Genomic DNA, 17,562 nt, shown 5'->3' with positions numbered 1-17,562 from the left:
GATGTCCAACATAGGCATACCAAAGAGATAGAAAGTGGGTTAGTGCTTGTCAGAAGATGGGGGACAAAAGGGAATAGGGAATGACTATTGATAGATATAAGGTGTTTTTTATGTTAAAAATGTTCTAAAATTAGATTGTGCTGGTGAATGCACAACTCTGTGAATATACTAAAAATATATTTTTAAATGGGTAAATTTTATGATATATGAGTTGTATTTCAATAAAGCTATACTCAGAACCCTTCAGTCCGCAAGCCGGCGATCTATCCACTGAGCCAAACTGGCTAGAGCAAGAAAAACATTTTTTAACTTAAAAAAAAAAGATTAGATTCTCATCAAACTGAAGTTATTCTATTCTGTGAGAATGAAATGAGGAAGACCCAACATGTAGTTGATACAATCAGTCATCTATAGAAATGATACAAAACCAGGGCAACAGAAGTGAAGAGTTTAAGAAACATAAATACTATTAATGAAAGGGTTATCTTTGCTGAGATAGGATTGTATTGTATCAGTATTTTAAAAGCTTTAATAAAAGCAATAATATTATACTCTCCCTGAAGAATATTATAACAGATGATTGGCAAGCCTTCTATAAAGGGATAGTTCAAAGAGAAAGAATTTGGCATTATCATTCCCAGCACTATTCTAAGTATAAAGATGACACTCTGATCCACACATACAAGATTTGAGAGGAAGAATATGTGCTAAATAGGAAAGAATATGATGATCAGTCAATTCATGTCCAAGCCAGATTGTTCATTTCATTTTTCTCCCATAAATCAACAATTGTTTGCATAGGGTCCTATATAAATGTGATTGGCGTATAAGTTTAGTACCCAGTAATCATTAGGCAGATATAATTAATACTGGAGTGACATTCAAGTTCTAGCTCTATCACTAAGTAGCTATGTGACTTTGGGCAAATGACCTTACTGCTCTTAGTTTATTCATGTAAAAAACAAGAGAGCTTGACTAACTTAAGTCACAGTTTCTTTTAAACTCTAAAGCTCATCAATTCAGAAACATAAAAAAACTACAATAACAATTATGAAGGGTTCAATAATCTATGTGTTTAACAACCCAAAACTTTTTGGGGAGGGGACTGATATAAAAATTTAAATAATAAAATAAATCCCATCTCAAAAAAAAAAATTAGAACCTACTAAGACATATGCATATAACAGAACTTGGTTGTAAATTATAATCAGAAACTGACATATGACTTAATAGTAATAGACATAAAAAAATGCATAACCTCCCTAGCTGGATTGGCTCTGTGGATAGAGCATTGGCCTGGGGAGTGAAGGGTCCCCGGTTCAACTTCAGTCAAGGGCACATGCCTGGGTTGCGGGCTCGATCCACAGTAGGGGTATGCAGGAGGCAGCCAATCAATGATTCTTATCATTGATGTTTCAATCTCTCTCCCTCTCCCTTCTTCTCTGAAATCAATAAAAATATATTTTTAAAAAACAAACACGCATAACTTGTAAGTCAGGAAAAACTAAAAATGTAATATATGGTTACCCAATTTTAAGAAAGAAAATCTAGACTTTAGTTAGATAAAATTAAAATTATGCTTAAAAAGCAAATATGTAATACAAAGCCTAGAGATGGACTTAAAATACTCCATGCAAGAAATAATAAAAGTCATGTGCTCAACCATAAGTTTTGAATTGCTAAGGAGTGTGGGGGTAGAGGAGGTATGTGGGGGGTGAGTAGGAGAGGAGGAGGAAAACAACTTTTCTCAAAATAGTTAAGATAAACAAAAATAAGGAAAAGTAATAAAAGACCATAAATTGAAACTGATCAGGAGCACTAAGACCTATGTAGGCAAAACAATTAAAACATTGCAAGAAAATGCAAAGTCACAAGAGGAGGCTTGCGTATATAAAAAGTCAGATGCTCCTGGGTTTCAGCACCAAAAATAAAAAATCCAGATGCCAAATAATTACTGGATGAGTCATTTGATAAGTAGGGTATAAACAGTGATAAAAGCAAGACAGCTGATAGGCCTAACTTTAATTTGCTTCAATTTTTTTTTTTGCTTGAATATTTGCTTGAAGATAGGAGGAAGAATACTCTTATTTCTAAATTATTCTTAAAAGTATACAAATCAGGGACAGTGAATCACATTCATCACTCAATAAGCAAGATGCTTCCAAACTAAGATGTTAGCTGTTGGGTAGTAATGGAGTCCCAAAGCATTCTCTGAATTTTAAAAGAATTTAAGTATAACATTAAAAAAAAATTTTTCATGGAAAAACCTGCTGACAGTCACATGAGGGACATGACCTCCTATAGACCTAGATAGGAGGATAGAAACCGGATCTATATCCTTTATCTACATTTACCCAGCTTCTGACTTTACTCCTGGCATACTCAGGAATTCAATAAATGTATACTGAACAAAATGAACAAAAACATGCCATCAACCTAACTCCCATCTATCCCAAGAGAAGGACTCTGGCTGTGAGCTTCAAATCAGTCAAATTGGCAAATCTCTTGTAGAGGATGGGATCAGAAGACATAGTGTCATGAATAATCTTCTGAGAAAAAGACAAGGCTTCTAAAAGAGAAGATCTCACCACACCAGTCTACCCAAATTCTCTGAGGAGAAAGTAAATATGTTAATATAATTTATGTGGGCTTTTATAAAAGCCTTGATAAGATTCTATAAAAACCTGAGTGACCCTAAAACTGAAAATATCTACATATATAAAACCTTAATATGCAAATAGACCGAACAGCGGAACAACCAAACAACCAGTCACTATGATGTGCACTGACCACCATGGGAATGCACATGTGGAATATGGCGGGCGTCAGCCGCGGTGGGATGGTGGAGCAGGTGAATGGAGGCGCCAGACCAAGGCAGGTCACTGGTCGCTATCATCGGGGTGAACCTCTGCTGGTTAACTGAAAAATTCTTTGCTCATTCACACCAGCTGCTGGCGCCAGGCACTGGTCACAATCACTAGGTGCTGTCAGCAGGTATGAACAGTGGCTGGCAGCCCCGATCAACCCTGAGGGTTTCTCCACCTCCCCCTGCTCCTGAGGGGCGATTGAGGCAGCAGCTGCCCCTTGGACCCACTGCCGGTACCAACCCGCTCACACCTGCTGCTGGCGCCAGCTCCAATCACTCCGTGCCATCAGCAGGTGGGAGCAGGCCCAGCATCATCAGTGCATAGGAGCGGCAGCAGTTGGGAGCAGGGCTGCTGGCAGACAGGGGAGTGGGTGCTGCAGAGGGAGGGGCCAGGCGGGGACACGGAGAATGGGCCGAGACCTGTCCCTATGCCCACCGCAACCTCGGGACCCACAGTTCCTTCCAAGGTGCATGAATTCGTGCACTGGGCCCTAGTTTACCACAGACAGAGCATTATTTAGACAGAAAATTAACGGGTGGGTACATAGTCATTTTCCCAAATAAAGAAATATAAGCAGAAGATTGATCTTAGGTATTGTTTTAGAAATGCTATATTTAGTAATTTAATAAATGACTTGAAAAATATACAGAGAATTCTCCATTTTGTAGATGGAATGAAAAATAAGAGAAATGAGGTGAAAAGGATTTCTAAGTACATCTAATGAGAAACATTTGGAAAAACTAGGTGTTTTTTTGTTTTGTTTTGTTTTTCAGCTTAGAGAATACTTTGGCAAGCATGAAAGTTGTCTAAATAGCAGAAGGGTTGTGGAGCAAAAGAGAAACTAGAATAGTGGTTCTACGCAGTTCCTGTATAAACAAATTAGCCCCAAAGTAGAAATTGCAGAGACGCACATTTTCAACTCAACATAAGGTCAAGCCTTCTAATTCTTACTCTATATTACTTTGAAGACATACTGAAATACAAGAGGCTAAAATGCTGTAGGCAGGAAAGTGGCAGGCAGGTGTTACATCATGCACAAATAAAAAGTAAGGCATTTACACACACACACACACACACACAAAAAAAAAAAAAACACATCTAAATTGTGCCCTTGCCGGTTTGGCTCAGTGGATGGAGTTGGCCTTTCAGGTCCCAGGTTCAATTCTGGTCGAGAGCACATGCCTGGGTTGTAGGCTCTATTCCCAGGAGGGGACATGCAGGAGGCAGCCAATCAATGATTCTCTATCATCACTGATGTTTCTATTTATCTCCCACTCACTTCCTCTCTGAAATCAATAAAAAAATATATTTTTTAATCTAAATTGTACCTAAAGGATTCATAGCCTCCAGTCAAAAATTTTTTTTAATAATTATAAAATGTTCCCTAAAGACAATGTGATGTTCTATGCAAAATAGGGGGTAGGGATTGTAAATTCTATTGGCAACAAGGAAACGACTATATTTTTTCATTGTGAACTCTGATAATATTCTTTGTCAATAGGCTTTTCTTTCTTTTGGCTGTAACAAACTTCGAAAACCAGTTGAGGAAGAGTCACATTAGTGACTTTAGTTCCCCCTGCTGGCCAAAAATTTGCTACCATGCTCAAGACCTAGATTTGAAAAAACAGGTTACAATTACAAGCTTGTCTATTTTCTGGACTGTTGCTACAAACACAGTGATAAAAGATAAAATGTCATGTGTCTAAATTCATACTTAACAGATCTGTGATGGAGGAGAGAGAGGACACCTGATCACTAATGTATAAAAACTAATTTCACAAGGAATTCTAAAACTACCATCAGTTCACTGTCAAAATACTACCTGCTTGGAACATCACAAACCTAAATAATATCCATTTCCCTATTTATTCTAACTAATGTGGAAACACTGTAGCTACAAGATGACATTGGGTTGTCAAAAAACAGGTCCTCAGTAAGAAAGCAAAAACACCCATGCCCTTCATTATTTAATGGAAGACTATTAAAATACAAACAAACTCTTTTTGCCTTATTCCAAAGCTACGCGCTGCACAGATCCTATAGTTCCAAAGGTAAAGCCAGAATTGGTGAATGGATGTAACTAACTCAGCTTTTCCGCTGTACCCTCCCTAAAGATGTACTCCATTGGTTGGGCAAAACAGTCCTCAGACAGCAAGCAATGATGATAAAAGACAAGACACAGCCCTTACTCTCAAAGAACTTCAAGACTAGCTAGCTAGGTGAGAGAAGAAAACCAGCAATCACTGTAAAAGAGAATATACACTCAAAGGCCACGCCATATGAAGAAGCTGTGTCAGCTCTTGTTGCTGATGCTGTTCCTATCATCACTGTTACTTTCTAGAACAGGATGGAGGCCATTTTAAAGAGGCAACTGCTTGTGTGAAGGCCCAGAGGCAAGGAGCGATAGGGTGCACAAATGAAACTTCAAGCAATTCAGCACTGCTGAGTGCAGGGCGCTCAGGCAGGAGTAGAGATGATCTGGCAAGGCCCGGGTGCTTGGCAAAAGCATGTGACATTTACCTCAAAAGCCAGGTAGGCTGTGGGGGAGGAGGCACATCGTCATATGATGAGATTTACATTTTACAATGACAGCAACTTGGAAGGCAGTCAAGGAGAATGATCAAAAGGTGATTGAAGGTCATGCAGGCAAAGGGTGACGAAGGTCTAAACTCAGAAGGGAGAAGTGGAGGTGACTAGGGAAGCATTACAAGCTAGGATCTCAAGAACAGGGTGACTAATATGCCATAAGAAGCCATCAAATGACTGGATGGGTGATGGTATCACTCACTGGGATAGGAAGATAGGAAGGGGTTGAACTTTAAGGTCATTTTGAAATGAACAAAGGACATCCACAAACGGTGGCCTGTGAGGTCCAAAAGATTGACGATCGCTGGTTTAAGGAAACAATTGGAGCAGCATTCGCCAACCGGTGGTCCGCAGACCACTGGTGATCCACGAAGTCTGAAAGGTCGGTGACTGCTGTACTAACTCATTTCCTCCTCATTACAGTCCAGTGAGGTAGGTGTTATTATTTTATCTTTTTTTTTTTTCCCCATTTTTCAGCTGAGATAAATGAGGCACAGAGAGGTTAAATTACTTTTTCAAGACATATACAATAAATGGGAGAGTTGAAATTTGAATCTAGGAGCCTGGCTCCAGATTCCATGTTCCATCTCACTCTCCTACAATGCCTCTCAGAAATGAAGACAAGAAAGAGACCAGGAGGGACCACCACCACAGCCAGAGGGAGTGGTCCACAGTGTCAGAAATATAAGGAGGCCTGCCCTACCGGTGTGGCTCAGTAGTTGAGCATGGACCTATGAACCATGAGGTCACAGTTTGATTCCCAGCCAGGACACATGCAGGAGGCAGCTCATCGATGAGTCTCTTTCATTATTGATGACTCTCTCTCTCTTCCTCTCCTTTCCTCTCTCAAATCAATATAAATATTTTAAAGAAAAGAAAAAAGAAATATAAGGAGGCCTCAGAAGATAATAACAGAAAGGAATCCTCTGAACTTGGGCAACAGAAATAACTCTGTAAGGGCAATTTCAGTGGGACCATGGGTAGAAGCTAGATGGGGACATAGGGATGTGGTTTAGGTTTGTATTCCTAAAAAGTGAGAAAGTCTAGAGTGTGTTTATAAGCTGAGGGCCAAGAGCTAACAGAGAAGGAGAGGTTAGAATCGGCTGAGAAGAGACACTGTCTGCCAGAGGTCCTTATAGGGGGGAAGAAAATGAGAGACGAGGTGGGTCTAGTATAGGATAGACAAAAGCAGTGACAGGGATAGGAAGTCTTCCTGATAAGGCTTTGTGCTCTATGACCTAAGGCAGAAAGACATTGGGGGAGGGCAGGTCCTTTATAACCAAGGCAGGTGTTTAAGTTCTGAAGAAGCCCCCACAGTAAGATGCTTTTAGAATAACAACCTTAATTTATATTTTTTTATTTAATTATTTTACTCCTGCTTTCACTTCATCTGACTTATTCAAGTATGATCTATTAATAGATTGCAAACATTTCACAAGATGATTTCTAAAAAAACAAAAAAAAAACTACCCAAAACTAAAATCACTAGGTTGTTCAAAATAAAAAGGTAATTTTTAAAAAAGATAATATTTTTCTCAGTGGATAGAGCGTAGGCCTATGGACTGAAAGGTCCCAGATTCGATTCTGGTCAAGGGCATGTACCTTGGTTGCGGGCACAGGAGGCAGCTGATCAATGTTTCTCTCTCATGGATGTTTCTAACTCTCTATTCCTCTCCCTTCCTCTCTGTAAAAATCAATAAAATATATGTATAAATAAATAATTGTTTTAATTTCTTCAAGTCCAGTACCTAAATATTTATTCCCTGAGCTTCCAGAACTTACCAGTCCCTTTGTCCTTTGGAGCAAACCAGCCAATAATACACAGAGCTGCTTTCTGGCCAACTACCTAACTTCCCTTCCTCACTCCAGCTGCAGCTCGTGAGCCAGTTTGCCGACCACATACTGGACTAGTCAAATAATATATTGTATTCTGCCTCAACCTGGTCAGCACTGTCTCAGGACTAGTCAAATGGTCTTCACACAGTCCTAACAAAATTACCTAATTATAAACTCCTTCACTCCGGGATGGAAAAATAGGAGAAAAAATATGAGAATAATTGACAAAGCCATTTTATAACATGTACTTATCTAGAGCAGTCCCAGACCACCGTAAAAATCTCAGTACAGGCCCTCGCTGGTTTGGCTCAGTGGATAGAGTGTCGGTCTACAGACTAAGGTCCCCAGTTCGACTCCAGTAGAGAACACATGCCAGGGTTGTAGGCTCAGTCCCCAGAAGGAGGTGTGCAGAAGGCAGCCAGTCAGTGATTCTCTCATCATTGATGTCTCTATCTCTCTCCCCCTCTCCTTTCTTCTCTGAAATCAATAAGATTTTTTAAAAAACAAAAAACACAAACATCTGAGCAAAGCAATGAACCCTTTCTATCCATAAAATGCACATGCGCAAAACCACATCATTTTGCATCAGGCTGCTAAAAACCTGTTATTCTTCATGCATTTTATTCACAGAAAAGTCTCTCCGACCATCATTAAAGATCTATTTACTCTTCTTTGGCAAATAATTTATACAAGCTTTATTTGCTGGTATCGTAGCCTATCAGAAAGAAAGCATTAAAATAGAGGGAAGAACAAGTACAGCCTGTCCGTGGGGAGCAGGCCTAAGCGGCATTTGGACATCCTTCCTCTCTGTAATCAATAAAAAGTAAAAGTTTAATAATTTTTTTAAAAACTGTGAAGAAAAAAATTTTTCATTCAGGGTGCTTTCTTTAAGGCAGACAAGCATATACAACTTTTGAAAAGATTTTCACCTAAATGATAACTTTTTATTTTATTTTTATTGATTTCAGAGAGGAAAGGAGAGGGAGAGATAGAAACCTCAATGATGAGAGAGAATCATTGATTGGTTGCCTCCTGCACGTCCCACACTGGGGATCGAGCCCGCAACCTGAGCATGTGCTCTTGGCCGGAATCGAACCTGGGACCTTCAGTCCACAGGCTGATGCTCTATCTACTGAGCCAAACCAGCTAGGGCCTAAATGAAACTTATTTACTCCAGAAGTTTCAGGAGAAGGTGCAAGATATGGTTTAAAAACAAAACAGAGCAGGGCAGGAAGAGATTAACTAAAGCAGTGTTTTTCAACCTTTTTTGGGCAAAGGCACACTTGTTTCATGAAAAAAATCACGAGGCACACCACCATTAGAAAATGTTAAAAAATTTAACTCTGTGCCTATATTGACTATATATAAAGTAATTCTCTTGAATAGGAATCAAATAAACACAAAGAAAGTATTTTATAATTACTTTATTATGAAATATTAAGTAAACAAAATAGTGAAAAATTATAAAATTCTTGTCTTGTCTGCACCTACGGCACACCAGGCAACATCTCGTGCCGCGGAACAGTGGTTGAAAAACGCTGAACTAAAGAACTTATATGCATTTAGAGGCCCGGTGCATGAAATTCATGCAACAGGGGGTATATGTGTGTGTGTGTGTGTGTGTGTCCCTCAGCCCAGCCTGCACCCTCTCCAATCTGGGACCCCTCAAGGGATGTCCAACTGCCGGTAGGATCAAGCCTAAACGGGCAGTCGGACATCCCTCTCACAATCCAGGACTGCTGGCTCCCAAATGCTCGCCTGCCTGCCTTCCTGATTGCCCCTAACCACTTCTCCCTGCCAGCCTGATCATCCCCTAACCACTCCCCTGCAGCCTGATTGATGCCTAACTGCTCCCCTGCCAGCCTGTTTGCCCCTAACTATCCTCCCCTGCAGGCCTGGTCATTCCTAACTGTCCTCCCCTGCAGGCCTGGTCCCTCCCAACCACCCTCCCTTGCTGGCCATCTTGTGTCCACATGGGGGCAGCCATCTTGTGTATTGGAGTGATAGTCAACTTGCATATTATTCTTTTATTAGATAGGATATGCATAACCCATGGACACAGACAATAGTGGGGTGAAGACCTAAGGGGGTAGGAATGGGGAGGAGGGGGTTGATATGGGGGAAAGGGGAAACCTGTAATACTTTCAACAACAAAGATAAATTAAAATAATAATAATAATAATAATAAATAAAAACAGAACAGAAAGGTCATCAGCAGCCAGGTCATCATGAGTCTAAACACAGACTGGAGGGGAACACAAGCAGAGGGCTGCCCAAATCAGTCAGGCCAGAGCAACTTCCTTACGGCTTTGCTATTTGTGGGGTGACCCCTACAGCCTGTCCCAATGTAATTTGAAACCAAGTGTTCGCACTTTTTCAAATATGACATCTGATTAATGTAAATGTCTCTTTATTCACAGAGGGAAGCGGAATGAATTCCACATTACCGGTATCCTTACCTCCCAACCCCCTAGAGACAAATACCTGGCTCTAATTCTTACAGATTAAGGAAATCCCAAGGTTCCATCAATTTCTACAAAAGATGAGACATAGAGAGAGCAAGACTGTAATCTTGACTCTAATTTTTCAAATCAGAATGGTTTGATACCAAAAAAAAGAATAATTTACTTTCTCAAGTTTCAATTTTATATAAATCTATAGTTTCAATAGTAACAAAAATCTATACATAAGCGTAAGTGCATAAAAAAAAAACTAAAGAAGTACCGTATTTTTCGGACCATAAGACGCTCCGGACCATAAGACACACCAGTTTTTAGAGAAGGGAAATGAAGAAAATAAGATTCTGAAACAAATAGTGTCCTAAAATATTTTATGTGCATTAAAACCCAACATCACAGTCATAAACACATGTAATCAACCCTGTAAAGTAAACAGCAGCATTTAGAACCATTTTAGAGCCGGGCAAGCACACAGAGACCACACAGAGCCAGGCATGTAAAAAAACTTTTTTTTTAAAGTATATGTGTAGGCTATATTTGGACCATAAGATACAGGGACTTTTCCCCCCCACTTCTGGGGGGGGAAAAGTGCGTCTTATGGTCCGAAAAATACAGTAATCTCCTGGGGGAGGGGGACGTCTGTAATATTTTCAACAATAAAGATAAATTAAAAAAAAAGAAAAAAAAAGAAATAGTTAGTTCTTTAAACCATGTTACCAATTTGCACCAATTTTCATTTTCTATGTATCGGTCGGTGTTAAGGGTCTGCCACCCATGATAAATAACATCTTTGGGGCTGACTAAGCTACTGGATATTGTTATGGGATGAATTGTGACTCTCCCTCACACACACCCCCCCCCCAAAAAAAAGTTAGTTTGGACTCCTAACCCCTAGTACCTCAGAATGTAACCTTACCTGGACACAGTGTCTTTACAGAGGTAATAAAGTTAAAATGATGTCATTAGGTGGGGCCCTATCCAATATGACTGTTGTCCTTTTAAAAAGGAGAATTTTTTTTAACACAAGACACACACAGGGAGAACTCTACATAATGACTGGAGTTATGCTGCAAGGAACTACCAGAAGCTGGAAAAGAGGAATGGAATAGATCCTGTCCCTGCCCTTACGCTTCTGCCTCCAGATCTGAAGGACAATAAATTTCTGTTGTTTAAGTCACTCAGCGTGTGGCACTTGGTTACAGTACCCCTAGTAAGCAGGTGTCCTGAAGAAAACATGCAGCTAGTGTTTACTGAGCACATTCCAGGTGTTACCTAAGCACTTAGCATCGAGAAACGCATAGAGTCCTTACAAAGTTCACCCTACGACCCACATATTATAATGATACCCTTTTACGGATGAGGACACACCAAGGCTCTAAGAGGTTAAGGAACTTGCCCAAAATCAGCCACAACCCCCTCTCTTATCACTAGGCTAAAAGGAACTACTATTAATAGTAATTCATTAAGCCAGACACTAGGTCCTTTACCGATATAACATACACAGCAATCCTCTGAAATAAATGTTATTACCAATACAACAGAGGACCCCATCAGAGAGATTAAGAAATTGCCCAATATCTTACAACCAAGAACCATGACAGTGTATCTAATTTGCCAGCTTGAAGGAATAAACAAAAATATTTCTCTGCTAAAACTTTGAGCAAGTGAAATTTTTAAGTGCCTGACCTTATAATTTAATATTAGAAATATACATCTATAAATTCAAAATTCTTCAAGATCCCAGGACATGTACATGTATTCCCTTCAGCCATTAGTCAAGGGCTGTTTTTGTTCAGATGTGGCCCCTTACTGTTTCTTTGACTCCCAGACACAAGAGAAGAAAAAAATGTAAGGATTGAGATACTGGGGTTTTTTTATTTGTTTTTAAAAATTTTTTGTAACTTTTTTATTTTGATACAAACAGGAAAGTATAAAAAAATAATGTAGTGAGATGTCTCCTCCCACAATGTCCTCTGCCTGCTAAGTCCCTAGGCTTATCATGTAATCAATGTCACCATTTCCTTATTTATTAAGTTTTTTTGTGCATATACAAACAAATACAAATTTTCTTTCCTCCATTTCTTTCTTGAAAAAATGTAACACATCATACACACTGTTCTGTATCTTGCTCTATATTGCTCTATATTGCTCTATAGAATATTCTAATATTCTATATTAGAATAACTTCTAATTAACAAAAATGCCTTCAATTGAGGAGCTGCTGTTTTAAGTTATTTTTCCTTTGGTACTTTGGCTTGTGAAAAGGGTGACCTTTCCATATTATATTGAATTTTATCTTAATTTCGTCCTTTTGTTTGTCAAGAATACTTTTTACTTGTTTTCATCATAACTCAGTCTAGCACACAGAACAGCCAGAGCTATCTGAGACAACTGATGGGGGCACCGTATCACATACCAAAGACCATCTATCTATTCTCTCCACCCATTCTTCATTTTGCTCTTTTCTCCAACTCATCCAATTCTCCTCTTCCTTGTTCTTCTCCCATCTCACCCATACCCTACCCTGACAACTAGACCTAGAAACAGCAAACTTCACTGATACTGCTTAGTCATAGCCACCAATAAAAAAGCTGGAGGGCCCTGATATAGACAGAAAGCAGTACATAATTTCCATAGGAACTTCTAATTAACAAAAATGCCTTCGATTGAGGAGCTACTGCTTGAAGTTATTTTTCCTTTGGTACTTTGGCTTGTGAAAAGGGTGAATATTGGCACTACTTCCTAGAAGCATGGAAACAAGCATATACTCAGGCCTAACATTTAGGTAATGCATTTAGAGTTCATGCTGTAATAAGGTAATCAGAAACAAAGCATAAAAACTATAGAAAATGAATATGTTGGCTCCATTTTAATTAGACTACCGTTTTGATTTTGTTTTTACTAAAAAAGTAAATAGTTATAACCTGAAAATACATCTCAGAAACATTGTAAGGATATTTACAACTAAAAAAAAGGGGGGGGGGGGAGAATAGTATGAATGGGGGGAAGGGGGATGGTAAGATATGAAAACAGATAATAATTTAATAAAAATTAAAAAAAAGAGAATGAAGTTCTCTCTTCTTTTTTCATTTTCCATTCTGCAAATTCAATGCTATCCTCTTCCCCCAAAAAAAGTGCTTTTTCTCCTGCCCAGACCAAACATTATAATTCTTAAGTTTTTTTAAGTAAGAAAGGAGGAGAAAAAATGTTAGCAAATAAAACATTTGTTTAGATTTAGAAGAGGTTTTCCACTAGCAGGGAATATAAAATTAAGGCAGCCACATAACTACATTCTTAAATAGTTAACAAGTGGCAACTCATATGGTTCAGAGGCCTGACTTCCATTCTGTACTCCTGCCAAGCCAGAGGTCTTTGGTACAGCTTCAGGGGTTACAGTGAAACTACAGCTGACGCCTGGACAATGTGAGCTTCTCGAGTTTTTTTTCCATAAATACTATTTTCTTATGATTTTCTTAATAAATTTTGTTTTCTCTGACTTCCTTTGTTGTAAGCATATAATACATAAAACCAACAAAATATGTGTTAATCAACTATTTGTCATCAGTAATACTGTCAACAACAATGAGTAGTTAAGTTTCGGAGGAGTCAAAAGTCATCAGCTATTTTTGTCTGGGGGCGGGGGAGTTTGATGAGGCAGCATCCCTAACCCCCACGGTTGTTAACGGGCCAACTGTATATTAAACACTCCAGGTTCACAGGTTTAGAGGTAAAATCTTCAACAGCATATATACCTTAAAAACAGGGCTCTATGTACCTAATACATTAATTAAAACCAAGGTGACTGTAAAATAAAGCCTAATATATTGATCCCAATTTTCTTGGGTTTCTAGGGAACTAGTACGTGCTGATAGCCCTTTGTCTGTATCCTAAAGATAGCAAGGCCACCAGATCCTAGTGCTAAATTCTCAATACCAAAGAGAAATGTTCTTGTACAAAGTCCTCCAATTCCTAAGGGCTCAGGGCTTCTGGTTGGGTTCCCCTTGCAACTGCTCCAGTTCTACAGAAAGGATGACTGGAAAAACGGTGTGACTTTGACTTCCTTTACACTAAAATAAACCTCATTCTCCAACAATAGCAGCTGGAACATAAACGAAGATGGAGAATTCAGTCTGCATTTACCTAAAGATTTCCAACAGTCCAATTATTTAGTTTATGCAGGTTGCATTATTCTCTGATTTATCCACTGCATTCATTTGGAATTCTGCAGGAAAGATTACCACACAACAAATGATCTAATTACACTAACATCTAGCTCCAAAGGAAGACCACCTGTGCCACCTGGTGAAGCTGGTGGACAGTTTCCATTACTCCTTGTCTTTCTCTCTCCATCCTTCCTCCCATTTTCCTCCCTATGTATGTCTTAAATTTGGCCCCTCTGCTTAGTCTCAGTGGAGTGTCCTTTGGCCATCTATGTACAAGAGATTGAAAGCAGCCAAGAGACTAGAGAAAAACCTTATCAATGAGTGTATGTGTTTTTCATCTACAGATCATCTGCTGCCCGGCCAGCCAGGCTCAGTGGTTGAGCATCAACCTATGAACCAGGAGGTGAGGGTTTGATTCCCCATCAGGGCACATGCCCAGTGGGGAACAGGTAGGAGGCAGCCAATCAATAATTCTCTCTCATCACTGATGTCTCACTTTCTCTACTTTTCCCTTCCTCTCTGAAATCAATAAAAGTGTATTTGAAAAAATAAAGGATCATCTGTCCACACTGCCCAAAAGAGGTTTGTCCTGGGAGGTGATACGTGGCACAAAGTGCTACCTGTTGAGAAAAATGGTGTAAATTCATTCCCACGCAAAGGACTAGGAAACAGCAGGGTCACTCTCCAACAGAGTTGTATCCATAAACCACTGGTCTTATCCTATATGAAGTTTCAGATAAACAAACAGTTATGACACATCTTTTGTATCACATGAATCAGCTACAGATTGGCAAGAGTGGGTCACACCCTAGTACCTATGACTCTAAAGTACTTGTTTGAAAGTGGACCTGGATGTTGGAATTGCCCATCCATCCTACTTAGATAGGAGAATTTTACAATTATGTGGGCGTCATAACTTAAAGTTTAAAAAAATAACATACACACACACACATACATATATATAATGCAAGTTAATTTGAGAACTTCACTGATATTTTAACTCCAATAACCAAGAAAAGTAGCAATACAAAGGAATAACCAATCAGATCTAGGAAGCAAACACAATAGTAGTTTTTGAGTAGAAAGGAATGTCAGGTAAGAGGTTGAAAGACTTGCGTATTTGAGAATTAGAATATTCTCCATTCTAAAAAACAAATTAAGCTTTCAATTTTAAAAATAACACATCTTACCTTAAGAGGCATCCGAATAGCATTCATAGTGTCAGGAATAGTTCAGCCAATACTCAAAAATGAGCAAGAAGGGAGTCTTAGTAATCCCTCAGTCACCAAGTATCAGCAGGTGGAAGAAAATGTTTTGTTTCAAGAAGATATCTGAAAGAGAAGACTTTCATTTAGACTAAAAATATGATCAAGAATGAGTAAATAATTTAAGCTCTGTGGACAGAGATTTGAAGTACTACTACTGCCTCACCATCCTAAAGAGAAGTACAAAACAGTCCTCTTTGGAAATTAGCAACTGCGGGCATGTGTATATCATATATACACATATATGGAGAAATATATTTTACATAAAAAGTGGATTAAATGTGTAATACATATTTTAGATAATAAAAATTTTAGATAACATATCGTTAGAAAACCAAAATCTCAGATAGAAAAATAATTATCCATCCAGGGTACTTCATAAACACTATGGAAAGTGATTTGTTCACTGACCATCCAAAAAAGACCCTCGCCACGTTTCATTTTAATGAAAACCTCTCTGATCACTCTCATTGTCCTAAATTTTAGTAAGTTTCAGAACCCATTCTACTTAAAAAAAACACACACACAAAAAAAACACCTATTCTTGACTTAAGTGCTACAAGCAAATAAAAGGCCCTTCTTTCCTAGAGATCTTTAAAAGCAAACCAAACAACTTAATTTTGAGGACCTGGGAGGGAGGCAAGTTTGCCTGGAGGGAGGAGGATGGATTCAGTGGCCTCTCTCGCAGAATCCCTGTTCAAATCCTAGGCCTGAATGAAAATTCCAGCTTAACCAGTTATTGCTTAAAATGGAGGCTTGCCTGAATAGGAACAAAAAATAACAGCACCCACCTCCATAAAATACATTTCGGGGAAAAAATCAAAGACTACCATACCCTCATTTTCTAAAGAAAAAAAAAATGTTTTTAGAATGTCCTGGTGTCGATTTTTGTGCCTGCTCTACATTTGTCACTTCGGCTTGGAAGACTTGCCACCACTTTCCCTGACGCTCATCGGATTTTTTTTTTTTTTTTGGGGGGGGGGAGTGGGGGTAAAGAGAAGGAGTTTGACTCTTGACCCGAGTCTCAGGAGGGTTTAGGGGCCCCTCGGGGATCCCCACCGCACAAGGCATGGGGAGCAGAGAAAGGGGACAGCCCGAGTTCCCACCCCTCCCCCCACCTCGGACCCGGGTCCCAAACCTCTCCGCCTCACCTTCCCGGAGCGGGGTGACTGCTCCTGCCCCGTCCCCATTGTTAGCGAGGGGGCGGCCGGGAGGGGGCTCCGGGCCGGGGCGCCGCGGCCGTTGCCCCGGGTTCGCCTCAGGAGGGGCGGCCCAAGGGATGCAGCTTCCCTTCCCCTCCGCGTCGGTCCGTCCCACCTCGGCTCGGCCTGGCGCCCCGGGCTCTTCTCCTCGGCGCCCCCGGCCCTAGGCCGGGCCTCGGCCCGCCCCCCGGGCCCCAGGCCCCCGGCCCTGCGGCAGGCAGCCCGCGGCCCAGTCCCGGGAGCGGGGACCGGGCGGGGGTCTCCGCGCCCCACACACGCTCCTCCGCTCCCCCAGCCCCGCCGCTGCCAGGGCCCGCGGCGGCGCCAGCTCCACGGGCCCTGCGGCCCCCCGCCTCCCGGCCGCGCCGCCCCCGTGGGTTCCCGCGGCCGGGACCTCCTCCCCTTCCCCACCATCACCCCTACCGACCCGGGCACCCACCCCCCCGGGCACCAGTGCCAACGGCGGCTCCCCGGGCCCCGGACCTACCTGCACGGCTCAACCAAGCCTAGGAGTGGGGGCGGGGAACCTTCCGCCCTCCTCTGTCTCCCATTGGCCCTCCCGGAGCCCATCGAGAGGCGCATTGGCTGGTGGCGCTGTCCGTCAGGGCGGCAGGGCGGGACCGAAGGGGGGGGGGAGAGGATGCTGGTGCCCCGGCGTCTCTGTCTCTGTGTATCTCGCTGTCTCTGTCTCGGCTTTGGGAAAAGACATTCGAGCCGGAGGACTGAAAGGAGGCCGGAGCTGGGAAGGACAGAAATAGGCATCCTGGTGGGGCTTCCCCCCAGTCCGACCCACTCCGAGCCCTCTGCCTAAGTCTCCATTAGGTCCTCTTCTCCATCACCCCCAACCCCGGCCCCTCACCCTTGGAGGTTCTTCATCCAGGAAGCGACGTGATGAAAACTCGAGGCCGGAAGGCCATCGAGATCTTATAGATGTAGATAAAATACACTCATACAAATACTCGCATATAAAGTCAGTCAGATGTAAGGTCACGAGAGCCTGGGGAGGGAAGGGGGACACATCTCACACACAGGGGAGGACTTGAGATGGAGCCAATATCAGAAGGAATCAAAATGACTCAAAGTGCTAGGAAACAGGGGTTTCCTCCCGGCGGGAGAACTGAGTGCCTAGGAGACCAGGTGGAAGGAAGACAACATTTCACTGCACATCCTTTTGTGTGTCTTTT

At 41.2% G+C, this 17,562-nt stretch overlaps 1 protein-coding gene across 2 annotated transcripts in view; it reads right to left on the bottom strand.

The window, feature by feature from the left end:
- The window catches only part of KANSL1 (KAT8 regulatory NSL complex subunit 1), a 150,308-nt gene extending 133,327 nt beyond the window's left edge, over positions 1–16,981 (bottom strand). Inside the window, exons 1-2 of one of the 2 annotated variants that reach the window (XM_036451017.2) lie at positions 16,866–16,981; positions 15,102–15,242 (exon numbers count right to left, since the gene is read on the bottom strand). The gene's annotated coding sequence lies outside the window, so the exon portion shown is untranslated. Of the gene's footprint in view, positions 1–15,101; positions 15,243–16,327; positions 16,348–16,865 lie in introns of those variants that run through there. The other variant, XM_045586354.1, reaches the window with a different exon arrangement.
- Between the last annotated feature and the right edge of the window lie 581 nt (positions 16,982–17,562).

The sequence above is a fragment of the Pipistrellus kuhlii genome, unplaced genomic scaffold (assembly GCF_014108245.1).
Source record: "Pipistrellus kuhlii isolate mPipKuh1 unplaced genomic scaffold, mPipKuh1.p scaffold_m20_p_22, whole genome shotgun sequence".
Lineage (NCBI taxonomy): Eukaryota > Metazoa > Chordata > Mammalia > Chiroptera > Vespertilionidae > Pipistrellus > Pipistrellus kuhlii.
This window is presented reverse-complemented; position numbering and strand designations above follow the sequence as displayed.